The following is a 17,094-nucleotide window of genomic DNA, read 5'->3' as shown; positions in this document are numbered from 1 at the left end:
TTTAATGATACCATATTCAAAAGCATGAGCTTGACTCATGATCTTCTCTACCCACCCTTTCTTTTACATCACATTCATGTTCCATTATATGTAACTGAACTCCATCCCTTGAAATATTTTGAAAATTTTCAACTAAACTGTGTAGGCAGATTGCACTTTACCCAAAAGAAATCTTGCAAAATACCAATTATTTGAAAATCTCTTTCAACAAATCTTTCATGGGGCAATATGTTTTTCTCTTCCTAGAGAAGACACAATTTAAAAAAAATATTTTGATTATTTTAATCAGAAAAATCAAATTTAAATAACCATAAAGTTTTCTATCAACCACAAAAAATGTGTGTTTTTAGTAACTTTTATGGCCTAGAGTCTGTACCTATGTTCCCTAAAGGAAATAAATGGAATACTCAGAGTAATTGAGGAAAGTTTTATAAACATACTTTTTAAAAGGGTCAGGATAGGTTAAGGGAAAAATAAAACAATGGAGAGTTTAATATTAGGGAGCTAACAATAGAAGGGCTCTTTTACTATCTTAGGACTGAAAGACAGAGAAGGGAGTATATAGAAGGACTTAGAGTAATGAAGCCACCCAAGAGCAAACACTGCATAAAGTGACTCAGCCAATCCATAGGGGAGTATTTACTTGTTCCTTTCTCAGTTTCTGCCTTGCAATATGCTGCTTGTGATGCCCATATATTTTCCCTGCCCTTCCTTTTCTTTTCTTTTCCTTTTCTTTCGTCTCTTTTTTATTTTCTTTTTCTTTTCATCTTTTTTTTTTTTTCCATGCAGGAGATTAAATCCAATCCCTACTATTCAATCTTGTCTGGAAGTAGAAGTCCTGTCAAATTCCATTTTAATTTCTGATTCGGATGTGTGATTTTTTTTTTCCTTTTTAAAAAATATGATTTCAAGCATGTTTAAAAGTATAAATAATACTAAGAAATATTCTATTTTCTCCCACTTAGTGTTAGTGAATCACAATTTTCTGTCTAAATGATAGATTTATTTTGAAGATAAAATATAATACAGAATAATGGTTGATGAGCAGGCTCTTCACAATAGTCAATAAGCTCATTAAATTGTTCAACCTCTTTACTCATGAGAGAAATATAAATTAAAGCTACAATGAGATACCATTATCTTTTCAAATTAGTGCTTTTGTTTTCTTTGGGTAAATACCGAGTAGTGGAATTATTGGATCTATGCTATTTCTATTTTTAACTTTTTTAGGACCTTCCCAGATAACTAAAATTTAAAAAATTGATAATATTAAGTGTTGAAGAAGATGTAGAACAACTAGAACTTTCATTGTCCACTGTTGAGAAAAAAATTGTGACAATGATTTAGGTTGTAGTATGTACAAAGTCTCAATGCAGATGTATCCTATAATGAGGAAATTCACTGCCATATATATATATATATATATATATATATATATACACATACATATAAAAATCAAAAGAAAAGTGAATATATATTCGCCAAAAGATATGACCATGATATTCCTAGGAACACTCTTCATAACAGCCATAGACTGGAATCAACATAAATATCCATTGGCAGTTTAATAATTTAGTAAATGAATAAATATATAAATATTAAGCTGCAGCAGATTAAAATCCTTTAAAACAATGAACATTAACAAAATACTGCTATCAAACATAGTAAGCATGAATCTTCTAAACATAAATAAACTTCAGTGAAAGATGCCAGACACAATAGAGCACATACTTTATGATGTCATTTAGATAAAGTTCAACAACGGGCAAAACAAACCTGTGGTGAGTCAAGAGAATCGTTGAAATGATCTTGAATTTTGAAAACACTGTTCCATTGTCTTCTGTGTTCCTCTATTGCTATTGAAATAGCTGATAAGATGGGACAGATGGGATACCTTCTGATTATTGATATTCTATATCCAGAACTGGGTGATAATAACATAGTTGTGTTCTCTTTATGTAAATTTATTGAGTTGGCTACTTAAGATTTGTGCACTTTTTAAAGGTACGTTTTACTTTATATACTAAAAAATTATAACCAAATATAACTGACACAATAAAAACCCAGATTTCTTTCTACCTCCATATAGATACCATTGTGAACTTGGAAATTGAATTCCATACAGATTTTTATACTCTTGTTATATATTGACAAATAGATATATAGACCTAAAAATAATATGTAGTGCTTTTTGAGTTTCTAAAAACACTTTTATAAGTGCATGAAACTGTATGTGTACTTTATTAATATTTTATTGAATATATTTTGAAATGTATTCATATACATACATTTACATAATCTTTATTCATTTTAATTACTGTATAATTTTTCCTTAGTAAAATATACCAAAATGTATTTATCTCTTCTCTTCTTATAGATATGTAGGTTGTTTCCAATGTTTCCTTACTTATATGGTATTGCAGTACACATTCTTGAACATGTGTATCCATGGACTTCCCATTATAAATATCTCAGGGACAGAAATCCTTGGTCATAGGCCACTGCATTAAAAATTTTCAGGCTTTATAAATGTATCTCCAAAGATATTATTCCAAGTCACATATTTTGAAATATTTAAGTGAGATGGTCCCCCATCCCTAATATTCAGAATTATATTCTTCACCAGAGGTCCTTTCTCTAAGTAATTTCTGAGGATAAAGAGAATAATTACATAATTTCATTCATCTTGCACTCCTTCTTTAAGTTACTTCTCCCATAGTTTTCTCGTGCTTCTCTGTCCTGGAGACCACATCTCCGGAACTACTAACCAATGAACATCCCCTTCTTAGACCTCATTATTCTCCTTTTCAGAGCTTTCCCATACTGTGCCTCAAGTCACATTTTCCTGAAGACAATCCATTAGGAAATTTTTATGAGGAAATTTCTGTCTCTCTCTGTCTCAAATGCATTACATTTCTACAGGCAAACATATTCCAGAAGAGTTGGTGACAGGTACATTTACCATTTTGGCCTAAGTCCTTATTAAATAATTGCAATGTATTCTGATATGGTTCCCATGGCCTCACCTAATAAAAGTTTTTTATAGTTACCTTCTTATATAGATACTTAGTTTATGAAAGAATAAAATGAATGAGAGAGGAATCACCTGCTACATATATATATATATATATATATATATGTATTCCTTTCTAAGCAAACTATCATATTTCTCTGATCACTACAAAAAATGTTTGACCATGGTAGGTAGGCAGAATAATGCCCCCGCACCCCTCCCCACCCCCGAAATGCCCACATTTTAGTCCCTGGAACCTGTGAATTCATTACCTTCTAAGGCAAAGAGCCTTTCCAGTTGGGAGTATATTAAGGATCATGAGATAGTGAGATCATCCTGAATTATCTGGGTGGGCATAACATAATTACAAGAGTGCTTACAAGTGAAAGGAGGAGGCAGAAAAGTCAGAGTCAGAGAAGGAGGTGTGACAAGAGTAATATGATTGCTGACTTTAAAGAAGGAAAGGGCCATGAGCCAAGCAGTATGGTAGCCTCTACAAGCTGGAAAATAAAGGAAACTGATTTTCCCTTGGAGCCTTCAGAAGAAACAACTCCTGTAGTATCTTGGTTTTAGGCCAGGGAGACATTTCATAATTCTGACCTCCAGAAATGTAAGCTAATAAATTTGGGTTGTTTTAAGTCATCAAACTTGTGGTAATTTGTTACAGTTAGCAATATGAAATCAATACACTGTGTTTTGCATTTCACTAGGATTCTATGTGTAGATTTATTTTTATGTATTTTGCCTAATGTTCACATTTTTATTCAATACCAGAACATGTTTAAGTATTACTTCTTTTAATAATGCTTATTGCATTGTCACAATCTGCTTCATATCTTATAAATATGCTTCCATTTTGTTTCATGGATTATCTTTTTTTTAAGTTTTTGTTGTTATTGTCAAATCTCATATAATTTTTTAAGTTAATTTTTTACTGGAATGCATCTAGATTTTACTCCAACTGTTAGAATTTTTCTTTATCTCAAGGATAAATATAAATGGCTATATATATATAATTTTATATAAATGAATGAATATGATCATATTGTAGGTATTTATGATCTTTTTAAGGCAGCTTTGTTTTATTTTATTTTGCCATTTTATTTGTCTTGTACTATACCCTGGTAATCCAATGACAACCTAATATTTATCCTTTCATATTTACCTCATACTCATATCATGATATATCTATACAAACACAATCTTGCACAGATGTATAGCCTTTTTATCAATATTTTACATAATTTTCTTGTATGCTCTTTGTTCTGTATCCTGCCATTTTCTAATTCCCATAAGCTCTAATAACTGTTGTTCTCATTCAATGATTAATGATTGCCTTCATCTGTTCACTCAGGTTCTTGGTCCAGAAGTTTGACTTTCTCAGAACTTTTGGATTTCTTGCCCCATAAAGATACCTAAGATTCATTTTCTGTGATCATGAGATTGTGTATCTTCCCAACAACCTCCATCCCCAGGAGATTATAATATCCATTTCCATGTAACATTTGGCAGTAGTAATTTTTTTTTCAACTGCTTTTTCCATAGAGACCCTTTATAACAGGCTGCAACTTCAATCAGGGATTCCAATTCTAGTCTACCATATCAAATGGATCACTTTTAGCCATTCTGATCTTGTAGGCTCAAACTTCCAGCTGTCACTGTCTGATCCTGGATCCAGAAACCCATAGATTTCCAGATACAATCTTGTTACTCCCTCCAAAATTTTTCCATTTTTTTCCCATCTACAGGGCATATATCTTCTTCCAGCTAGCCTCAATTTTAAATTCCTTTTTTAAAATATTTTATTTATTGTTGAACTATGTTCAAAGCATAAAGTGTGCATGAAAGAATAATTTCTGTTCTGACATGACTGGGAATATCTGACTTTTTCTGATAGTTACTTCCCACTTCTTTTGTAGCATTTTAAATCTTCTCTTTGTTTTCATGGCTCTGCAGTTTTATATTTTTGTTCTATGGTGTATGATTTTGTTATTCTTTGAACTGGTTATTCTTTGGACTCTAGTAATTTTAAGATCTATTTCCTTCAATTTGGAGTAACATATCTGTTCTGTTCATTTCTTCACTTTTCTTCCTATCATTTTCCTTGCTCTCTCTTTCTAAAATTCCTGTTATTTGAAATTTGGATCTTCTTGATAAATACATTTTTCTTATCTTTCATGATCTCATTAGTGTAAGGTGAATGCTCTTTTTGTAGTATACACTTCCTGTTTCATATATATAAGGATCTTTTCATTTCTTTATTGAATTAATATTTTTAAAACCTTTAGAACAATGCCTGCTTCAGAATAAGCAACATGTGTTTGTCAAATAAATAAATAAACAAATAAATAAAGTTTGAAAAGTATATTGTCAGGTTTTAAAAAATATCCTTCTTTTTATATGCTCTTTTAGTTTCTTCTCAGTTAATTTTATTGATTTCCATTCCTTTTTTTCTCCTTCCCACCATCCCTCTCTCTTCCCTCGCTCCCTCTCTGTCTATCTCTCTCTCTCTCTCTCTTTTTTTTTTACTTTCCTGTCAAAAGATCCTAAAATACTGGCAAACTTTGACTGTCTAATAATACTGAAGAGTATAAAACTAAAAAAATTATGGAATAAACAGGATTTATTGACAAGGAAATGAGTTGTAAGAAAAATTTTACTTGGAGAACTTTCAAATGTCAATATTTTTACTTTTGTTTTCTTGAGGCTATTTACATTTAGTAAATGTAAATCTTTAATGAAAAAGATTGAGTTCTCTTGTCTGGGCAGAGACAGTGGAGTGTGGAGGCCGGTTTGTGAAAGTCTTGGGCATCATTGTTTAGCATGCACATGTTGACTGCATACTACATCCTGCTACCATTCTTTACACTAGAACCTAAGTGGAGTGTGGAGGCAGGTTTGTCGAAGTCTTGGGGTATCATTGTTTAGCATGCACATGTTGACTGCATACTACATCCTGCTACCATTCTTTACACTAGAACCTAAGTAGAGTGCTATTCTTTTGTTCCAAAATCTTTAGATGAAGAAAATGTCTATCATTTTCTGGAATTAGAGAATGGTCATTACCTGCATCATCAAGATAGAACTAGTAGCTAGATAATGTATTTTTATTAAATGGCCTTTGAACCAGTACTTTAATTTTAAATGCTTAGTGCCATCATCTCCTTTATACTATTTCATGAGCTTTTTTTTTCTTTGTACTTAAGCAGCCCTACAGGTTTTTTTGTTTTGTTTTAAGTTCAAGTTAGTTAACTTGTAGTGCATTATTAATTTGGGGGTAGAATTTAGTGTTTCATCAGTTGCATATAATACCTAGTGCTCATTACATCAAGTGCCCTCCATAATGCCCATCACCCAATTACCCCATCTCCCCACCCAGCTCCCCTCCAGTAATCCTCAGTTTGTTCTTTATAATTAAGAATCTCTTGGGTGGTTCAGTCAGTTAAGTGTCTGCCTTCATTTCACTTTAAAAAATGTATCCTTATTTTATTTCTATTTTATTTTTTCTGTATTTTCTTTGTCCTTTAGGTTTATGTTATTTATCCCCTTACTAAGATTTTAACATGCTTTACTAGGAAGCAAACCTTACGTTTATGTTCAGTTTGTCAAAAATTTAGATTAATGCTATTGGACTAATAAAAATAATTCTTGTACAGAATTAAAAGAGCTCATGAGGGAACAGGTGAGTATGAACCTGTAGAATTGCAGAGAAATCATTTTTTGTTTCTGAACAAATATTACTGGAACTTAGGACTTGGACTAAAAGAGCAAGCTTTAGAAGTTAATTTAAAATTCCATGTATAGCTAATGAAAAAACTCTAGAGAGATGCACCTAACTCCAGACACACGTGTAAATGTTGGTGAAGAGATGGGAGTGTGACATTGAAGACCTCTTCCCTGCATTGTAGAACAGGAGACACTGACTGGGTTTATCTATCCCCTGGAGAAATTTATTTACATTCTAAAGGGTTAGAGCAAGAACCTGAGATTTTATCCAAGGAACAGAGGTTTTTTTCACCTCCTTTCAAGAAGAGAAGGGAATAACATGTATACACATTCCCAGATTTAGATTCTTTTTTCCAGCATTCCTTGCCTACAGACTCCATACATTCTTTCTGTATCACCCCAAGGATAAGAAATTGGGGAACACACATTTGATATTTGTTGTAAGGTAAATAATAATTGGCTCTGCCAAGAGCCTCATACGGGCATTCAAGATAGCAACAATAAAAATAGGTATTAAGAATTTACATATACATAAAGATTGTGAATGAACAACATATATGATATAGTGTTTATTTTATACCTGCTATACCTCTAGAGATCCAAAGAAAGATAAAAATGTAGCAAGAATCTCCTTTTATATTTTTTCCTATATGATACTATCTAATAGGTAACAGAGTGGCCTTAGTATCTTGCAGGATGAACAACCTGTATTTTTGTACTCCTGGCTTTAGAAACTACCCAAAGATTTTCTCTGAGACTGACTGTAGTCCAAGCTTAATAGAGCTGCCATTCTTCTGTTCTTTGGAGGAATTTTCCAACATGGATTTCCTATAAGGAATGGTAACTCACAAGGGAAAAAAACAAATAATTATAAGATAGCCGTATGTTTCTACTACTTTTATGACATTTTCTTTATGGTTACTCCTAATGGGAGGTGATCTTTTTTGTTGTGTTTTTTTGGTTTTTTAAGGAGGAAATTCAAGGTGATTTCTTTTTACATCCCCAGAGTTTACTTACTATATGTTCAATAAGTGTGTATTGAATGAAATGACTTAAAAATTTTGTAGAAATCCCAAACTCTAGAGTCCCAAACTCTGTCTATGAATATATATATATATATATATATAGATATATATAGATAGATAGATAGATATATGAATACATATATCTATATATATAGAGAGAGATACATATTGCTAAACTTGTATAATTCATTTAAGATTTCTTATTTGTAAAAATAAATGATATTGCTATTTATTCAGAATAGAAAAAAAAAGGTGGCCTGTATTTGCATAGGATTCCACTTTGGGATTTAATTAGAAATTATGGAAGAGTAAGTGAGAGAGAAAAATTAAGGGTTTGTGGATTTGTAATGTATTTAAAATCACCAGTGTACTTCTCTCATTCTCAGTAAGTTTTAGCTCTCCATTGAAATGCAAACACTAGATTTAATCTTAGGTCTGGTATTTAACCCTTTTCCTAAACCCATTGAAATGGTTTTGGTGTATCTCATGGTATTTTATAGTTCCTACTCAGAAGTGGCCTTACACTAGGGACTGCAAAAGATCATTTGTGTGTGTGTGTGTGTGCACTTAGAAAGAACAAGATAATAATTGTCTTTCTCTGCATAAGAAATACCAGAAAGATAGGTAGGAGAAGGAAGGGAAGAATGAAGGGGGTAAACAGAAGAGGGAATGAACCATGAGAGACTATGGACTCTGGGAAACAAACTGAGGGCTTCAGAGGGGAGGGGTGGGGGATTGGGATAGACCGGTGATGGGTATTAAGGAGGGCACATATTGCATGGAGCACTGGGTGTTATATGCAAATAATGAATCATAGAATGCTACATCAAAAACTAAGGATGAACTGTATGGTGACTAACATAACATCATAAAAAATTATTATTAAAAAAAGAGAACAAGATGTATTTTACTTCAATGGAACTGAAACAATGTTCCATAGCATAAGATATGATATTAGAATCTTTATTCATCGGGGCGCCTGGTGGCACAGCGGTTAAGGCGTCTGCCTTCGGCTCAGGGCGTGATCCCGGCGTTGTGGGATCGAGCCCCACATCAGGCTCCTCCACTAGGAGCCTGCTTCTTCCTCTCCCACTCCCCCTGCTTGTGTTCCCTCTCTCTCTGGCTGTCTCTAGCTCTGTCGAATAAATAAATAAAAAATCTTAAAAAAAAAAAAAAGAATCTTTATTCATGCCTTATAAAATTTAAACATTTCTTCTAAGGTTGCCTGTAGATCTGTAGTTCTCTATGTATCTGAGTTCATTTGTCCCAGAAGGTAACAACATCATGCCTGGTATAAGTATTCATTGTTTATCACTTTTCAGGGAGTTGTTACAACTAACTCAACTTTGAGTGTGATTTCTCCGCATCTTTGTGGACTAGTGAGAAATTCACTTCTAGGTTATCAGGTTTTCCTCCAGAGTCATTTGGAAGTCCCAGATTGTCACACACTGTCAAAGTACTGATTGGCTACCCTAGTTAATCTGAAAATGCCTGGAGATTCAGTGGTTCTCAGCCTCTCACGCAAAACTTGGAGCCAGGGAACACTGGCAAGATCAGAAACTTCAGTGCTTAGGGCCCACCCTCCTGAGGCACCACTCACATAACCACTCTGAGGCCTTTACAACTCTCCAAGGAGCCCATACTAAATGCTTAGCAGGTTCCCTCCCTTCAAGGATCTCTTTCCAGTTTGGAAAATCTTCATCTCTTCATTCCTGCTCCTCTAAAAAGCACTCCTAATTTTGCTTTTACTCTTTGAAGTTTCTAGCATATTTAGTTTAGTAATTTTAGTTTTTTTTACAAATCACAGGAAGAATCATTGACTTGAACCAGCTTCTGATTCTAGGACAGCAACATTCCGTCAGACAAATAAATGCAAAGTTACAGTTAACTTATTGGAAGAGAGACTCTAAAATATTACATGCAAAGTAACTGAATAAATTATCTTGCCTCATTTATATTCATCAAATTAGTCTTTATTTTGTAGTGTTTAAGTTATTTATTTATTTTACAGATCTCTTATGGAGCAAAGTCACAGAGTTGCCTAATAAAAAAGCACAAACCTTTAATGCTTCCAGACTGAAAAAGAGTTTCTTTTGTTTTTAATATTAAAGTTTGTTGTTGTTTTTTTATGTTGGTGCATAAAAGGGACACTATTTCATGCCCAGGAGTATTGTATATTTTGAGCAAATACTTTGTGCACTTATCATGTTGCTTCCAGGAACAGCAAGGGAATGGAGAAAACTTATCTGCTCATCTCTAATCCAATTCTCCTTCATTGCTTCCTGTACTTTAACTTCATGAACAGTATTTCTCAAATAAATGATATCTATTCCTCTAAAGGAGAGGCCTGTAATTCCATTTGAAAGCTATAACAACACAAATTTCCTTTCTTTTCACAACTTATGTGATTTGAAATAAAGTAACAACTACACCAGTGAGGGAACTCTTTACAGCTTTTACTAAAAGTACACCATTAAGTTCTGCGTTTAAAACACTGAAAAATCAGCATGAAAAAATTATGTATTGGACACAAAATATAATAAAATAGTACCATATCATGATTTTTCCATATATATATGGAATTTCATATATATATATATATTCTTTTCCATATATATATTCCAAAATAATATATTGTCAATAATTTAATTTGGTCTTAATTTTCATCACTTCTTATGATAAAAGCATACATACCTAAATGATAGATCATTTGAAAAATATGTTTTCTAACATATTTAGGAGTGTTACTAGCAATAGCTAAAAGAGTTTTTGGATTGGAGTTATGTTTCAGATTTATTTCTATTGCTTACTAGCAAAGACATGATTTTGATTATATTTTCCCAACTATTAATTAGTAGTATTTTTCTCTCTCATAGGGAAGGAAGAAGAAGGGGGTTGGGGGAAGGAATGAGAAATAGAACAAAAGCCAAAATTTGGAAAGCAAATGTACCATGACTCACGAAATAGATAAACTGAACAAACAATGCAACATAACTTGAGTTCAAAAATTTTAACAGCAGCTTGTTAAGGCCATATTTTCCAAGATAAGAGCATAAACTGATTTAACTATAACATTACACAGGTTCATGTTCCAAGGATGAATTCATCAGCTTTTCTAGCAAATTATCCATTTTTCCAAATATCATTATTTCTGCCAGACTTCCCCTTTGAGACATTCCCAAGACTCTGCAAAGATTGTACTCTGCCTTGAAATTTTAATAAAGCCAACTTTGCTTGATCAACCAGTTTTTTCTGGTGGTCTTAATAAGAAAACTTCAACAGGAAAAGAAACAGTAGTGACAGAAGGACTTTGAGAGTATGGGTTCTTTACAAGACTAAATACATATTACAGGAAGAAAAATAAATAAAAACAGCAACAGGAACATAGCTACAGGAGTTTGTGTGAATTATAGTCATTTTTAGCCAAATATTAACCTTAAGAATGACCTCTTAAAGAATTCAAAAAAAATTTTAAAAAGTAACCAAATGGGGAGAGTGTGAAAAACTAAAGGAGGAAGAAAAACCAAGTGTGAAAAACATGCATGAAAATGAAGAGAAAACAAGTTACATTTTAAAATAGTTTTGACTAGTTTGTCATTTTTGTTATTGTCTGCTTAGTCAGTTACTTCAGAGGTGCAAGAAAAATAGTAAACCATAAAGCTTTTTGCCCAGCAAAAGAGTAAGTGATTATAATTCAACTGAGATAAATCTCAGTGCCTATAGTTGCATTAATCCAAACTCCAAGAAATAAAGCATCTGATACGATTTTCAGATATCAGAGATAAAAGGCATGTATTTTGGAGATTGTTCAGGTGCAAAAGGTCCAAGACATCTGGAAGGGTGACCTAAAATTAATGATCAATACACAATTCCCTCTTTAGGAAGAACAGATAGGTCTTCTTAGGAAGAACATATAATCATTTTGATTAAAAAAAAAAACACTTTAACAGCTCCAATAAAAGCAGATGGAAGTGAGGTTTTTGAATAAGATATAATAAAAAGAGTTATTATTTATTGAGTATATATATATACCAAGCAATGTTCAAGGAACTTTAAATTATACCACATTTAATCCCACATAACATAGGTAATATTATTGTCATTTTATAGATGAGGGAATTGAGGTGTTGGTAGACTTAAGTATTGCTTATTAATCCTGTTACCCTAAATGCAAATTTAAAGTTCTTTCATTTACTCCAAGCTACTTCAATGTATGCAAGCCTACAAATGGAAAGTAAGCTTAAGCCCCTCTCAATTATCTTTTTTTATTTTTGGCATTAAAATCAGAGCTGTACTAGATTGAAATCAGACAAAGTTATGCTATAATTATTGTAAAACTCTGAATGTGGAAAATGTTAATTAAGGTATTTTTAAAAGAAAATGAAACAAATAGTACATACTTGAATGCAGACTGTCCTGAAGCATTTCATAATCAAAGGCATGACGATACAGCTTGACTTATGTTAATTCTGCTACTACCAGTACTATCACTTCTATTACTACCACATTATCACTACCACTATCAAACCACTATCACTAAAAACAAAACAAAACAAAAAAAACAAAAGAACAAAACTAACTTAACTAATTAACCAATTTAGTTAACAAACTTAAAAAACCTGTGTGAGGCTGCGTGCTATGTGTTTTATGTACATTATCACATGATAGTTTTTAATAACTCAAAAAATTGTCATTACTACCATTTTGTCAGAAACAGCTGAAACTCAGAACTTATTAAATTCCTCAATAAACAGGAGGTGAGGGGTGGTCTTAAAATTAGGAGTCAATTTAGTCTTTGTACATATTCCATGCTCTTTGCCTATTTATATGCCACCTCACTCTTAGAATTGCATTTTTATATAAAATTTTATATACACTTTACATACAGTTATTCTGAATTTACTTTTTATTTTTTTATTTTTTTTTAAAGATTTTATTTATTTATTTGACAGAGATAGAGACAGCCAGCGAGAGAGGGAACACAAGCAGGGGGAGTGGGAGAGGAAGAAGCAGGCTCATAGCGGAAGGGCCTGATGTGGGGCTCGACCCCATAACACCAGGGTCACGCCCTGAGCCGAAGGCAGACGCCCAACCACTGTGCCACCCAGGTGCCCCTGAATTTACTTTTTAGAGTAAGAATGAAATGGGCAAGTCAGATGCTAATCTTGTTTTTGTTTTTGTTTTATTTTTATTTTTTTTACATGAGGAAACCGAAGTTTCATTGCAGTGCAGGCAGTACAACAAGAGTCTCTACATGCCTAATTATATTCTAACAAAGATAGAGGCAGGACTAAAACTTCAAAAAGTTTTCTTGGACCACAAAAAATACCTTTGATTTTGCCATCCCTTTTCTCTCTGTGCCTCCAAATTCAATAGTTTATACTATTAATATGTCTACTAGACTATCATTTCTTTTTCTCTTCTCTTTGTCTTGTCTTGAATTGCCTTGTCTGTCTTGTCTTGTCTTGTCTGTTTCTATATTGTCCTGTCCTGTTCCATCTTATCCTGCATGGTCCTGTCCTGCCTTGTCTTGTTTTGTCTTCTTTTCTTTCACATTTTTCAGTAGCTTTCTGTTTGCTAAAGAAAAACATCTAAATTTCTAAATCTTAAATTGACAAAGGTGTGCTCAAGCTGGCCCCTACCTAACTCTCATACTTTATCTTGCTACATTCTCCCACTCATCCCGTATACTTCAACCATGTCTGTGTTTTTATTGTTCCTACAATATGCTGGGTTCATTTCCAATTTGTGCTCTGTATATTTGCTTTTCTTCTTCCTAGAATGATAGCCTTCTAATTTGGCCATTTCTGGTAATTATTTTATTATTCTGATGGCCATAAGTCCAAAATAGATCTTATAGGACTAAAATCAAAGTGCCAGAAGGGCTGGTTCCTTCTGGAGGCTCCGTGGGACAATCTGTCCTTTGGCTATTCTAACTCCTGGTGGAATCTGGCATTCCTTGGCTTGTGGCTACATCACTCCAATCCCTGCTTCTGTCTTCACATTGCCTTCTTTTCTGTTGCTCAACCTCCCTCTGTCTCCCTCTTATGAGGAACTCTGTGATTACATTTACATTCTACCAAGGTAAACCAGGATACTCTTTCTATCTCAGTATCCTTAATTTAGTTACGTCTTCAAGGTCCCTTTTGTCATAGAAAGTGACTTACCGGACCCAGGATTAGGATTTCAGAGCTGTTATTTAGCCTACAATAAAGGAATAGAAAAAAAAATTCTGAGCTATTTGGACATCTATATTAAAAATAAATTAACAGGAAAATGAGAAGTTTTCAAACTATTCTAACCCATATATGATTACCCATCATGGATATTCTCTAGTTTTTCTTGATGCTAACTTAAAATTGAACTCAGTATTTACAGATAAAGAGAAAATCAACTCTACAAAACATTAGTGATAAATGTAGATATTTTGAAGATTTTTCATGGATACATAGGAGTGTTTATACTATATAACAAGAAATTTAATGGAAATTTCATTTATATATTTATAGTACTCCATAAAGTCCTCTTTCTTCCATTCCTCACCAGACCTCATTCCTATCCTTGCACTTTCCCAAATCAGTCTTTAATATTGCTTCTGTTTTTTCAAAACATTGTTATATATATTCCAAGTTCTCTCAATTCTAACAGGAGACTCAATGCTCTCTTGTTCTAATTTCAGAGTAGACTTATTAAAATATTAATTTATGCATGATGCTTCTCTCCGTAGATCATGAGGATAAAGGTGGGCTAATCATTTTGCTACAAAAATGTGATTTTTATATCATTAAACAAGGATAAAAATATTCTTACAAGAATTCAAATTATCTATATTACCTCTGTGGGTTAAAATTGATCATATTGGAGTCTGACTTTTCTTCTAGAGAACTATATCTCAGAAATAAATTGAGACAAATTTTTACAGAGTTCTAAAGAAATAGATGATAGTTGGCTACTTTTTAAGATTCTCTGGATAAATAGAAAAAAATAATATATATATGCACACATATGTATATATACATTATCTCTTTATAAATACTGAGTTCAGTTTTAAGGTTAGCATCAAGAAAAACTAGAGAATATCCATGATGGGTAATCAAATATGGGTTAGAATAGTTTGAAAACTTCTAATTTACCTGTATATGTATTTTTGGTGTGTGTATATATATATATATATATAATATGCAATATATAGTATATATGTTATTTGACAATATTATATTGTGACATAATTATAATTGTGTTATAATGTTAGACATAATATATATGTAATTATAATTGTTATAATGTTATATATTACATGTATTATATATGCTATAGATGTACACATTATATACATATGTATAATATACACATATTATTGATATATATGTATATATAGATACTTTTATGAGGAAGTGACTCATGTGATTATGGAGGCTGAGAAGTCTAAAGACCTGAAGGCCTAGGGTAGTGTATGTATTCTTCCACACTGAGCCCAAAGGCCTGAGAACCAGAAAAGCCAATGATGTAAGTTCCAATGTTAGTGAAACCCTTTATGCTAAGGCCCAAGAAGAGCTGATGTTTCAGTTCAAGTTCAAAGTCCAGAAAAGACCAGTGTCCTAGTTCAAAGCATGTAGGCAGGAGTAATTGCCTCTTATTCAAGGGAAGGTCAGCCCTTTTGTTCTATTCAGCATTCAGCAAATTGGATGAGGCTTACCTACATAAGGGAGGGCAATCTGCTTTATTCAGTTTATGGATTCAAATGTCAATCATATCCATAAACGTTCTTACAAACATACTTCAAATAATCTATGACCAAATATCTGGGTACCCTCATGGTCCAGTCAAGTTGACACATAAAATCAACCCTCATGGTTGACAAATTCATACCTAGCCAGGTTATCACACATATATAATGGCAAAATAAGAATAATTCTAGAAATGCAAGGTTATGAAATATCTTACCACATGCCCTTGCTAAGATATTTAAAATAATCAATAAAGTGTCTTTCCTTCAATGAAGTGACAAATAAAAATTTAAAACTCACTTTTTCATGGTTTGAGGAAGATATTCTATCCCCAAAGTAAATCACCAGTGAAATTAGAAAAACTTATGGATAGCAGAATAATGGAAATTAATTCAAGCCCCCCACATTTGCAAAAGACTAAACATGAAGTAAGAAAAAAATAAAATAATTTGCACCTACAATTCAAAATTATTAAAATAGACCAGGAGAAGGACAGAAAAGATGGTGGCAGAGTTGGAGGAGCCTAGGCTCATCTCATCCCACAAACATAACTAGATAACTATCAGATCATCCTAAATACCCAGAAATCTACCTGAAGATTGACAGAATGAACTCTACAACTAATGAGAAAAGAGGCCATATCAAAGAAGGTAGGAAGTGTGGAGATGTGGTTTAGGGGAGAGATAGATCACATGAGTACTGTGGAGGGGAGGGAGCTGTGATCATGGAGATGGGTGAGAGAGTAGAGCACACAGAGGAACATACAGGGAGAACATTTCCCCAAAGCTATTGGCTGAGAAAATGAGAGGGGCTAATTTTTGTGAGTTCTTTCAACCAGCAGGGGAGAGAAGGCAGACAAACAACTCAGGGGCAGGTGGCTGTGGAAACAGTGATTTGAAGAACACCTGGAGCACAAGAGAGGGGGGAAGAGTGGAGATTATTTGCTCTTCATAGAGCACACTACTGAGAGGCAGCATTCACAGAGAAGCCTCTCCAAAGACAAAAGAGCTTGCCTGTAACATTTCTATCCCCCACCCCTCAGCATAAACACAGAGCCACCGGCAGGGAGTGTTTTGGAGCCCACCCTGGCTGCCTAACTTCTTTACATCAAGTCCCACACCCTGTGCTCTGATGTGACTGCCCTTTTTAGTCAGGTTTGCCTCAGTCCAAGAGTGGTGGGCCTCTCCCCCAGAAGACCAGCACAAGTCCCAAGCCCCTGACCACACCATGTCTCTAAAGCCTAGAATTTTAAAGGTCAGCAGGCTTGGCTTCAGATAGAACCTGGAGGGAACTGTGTAGCTCCTGGAGAGAAGACAGGCAAAAAACCCAGAAGACAATGTGGAAATAGCAATCTGAAAAATGCCTGTGACCCACAAGGGAGATTATTTGCTCTTCTCAGAGTGCTTCCCTATTAGACAGCATTCATGGAGATGTCTCTCTGGGGGACAAAGGAGCTGCCTGGCAGCATTTCCCTTCTCTGACCCTCAGCACAGAGCTACCTGTAAGAAGCGGCATAGCACCAACACAGGCTGCCTCCCTTATTTACACCACGTCACACATCCCAGTGATCTGGTGGAACTATCCTACTCGGCCAAGCTTACCT

Source organism: Ailuropoda melanoleuca, chromosome 1 (assembly GCF_002007445.2).
Source record: "Ailuropoda melanoleuca isolate Jingjing chromosome 1, ASM200744v2, whole genome shotgun sequence".
NCBI classification, from domain to species: Eukaryota; Metazoa; Chordata; class Mammalia; order Carnivora; family Ursidae; genus Ailuropoda; species Ailuropoda melanoleuca.
The sequence above is the reverse complement of the archived record's forward strand: the minus strand, read 5'-3'. Positions refer to the sequence as shown.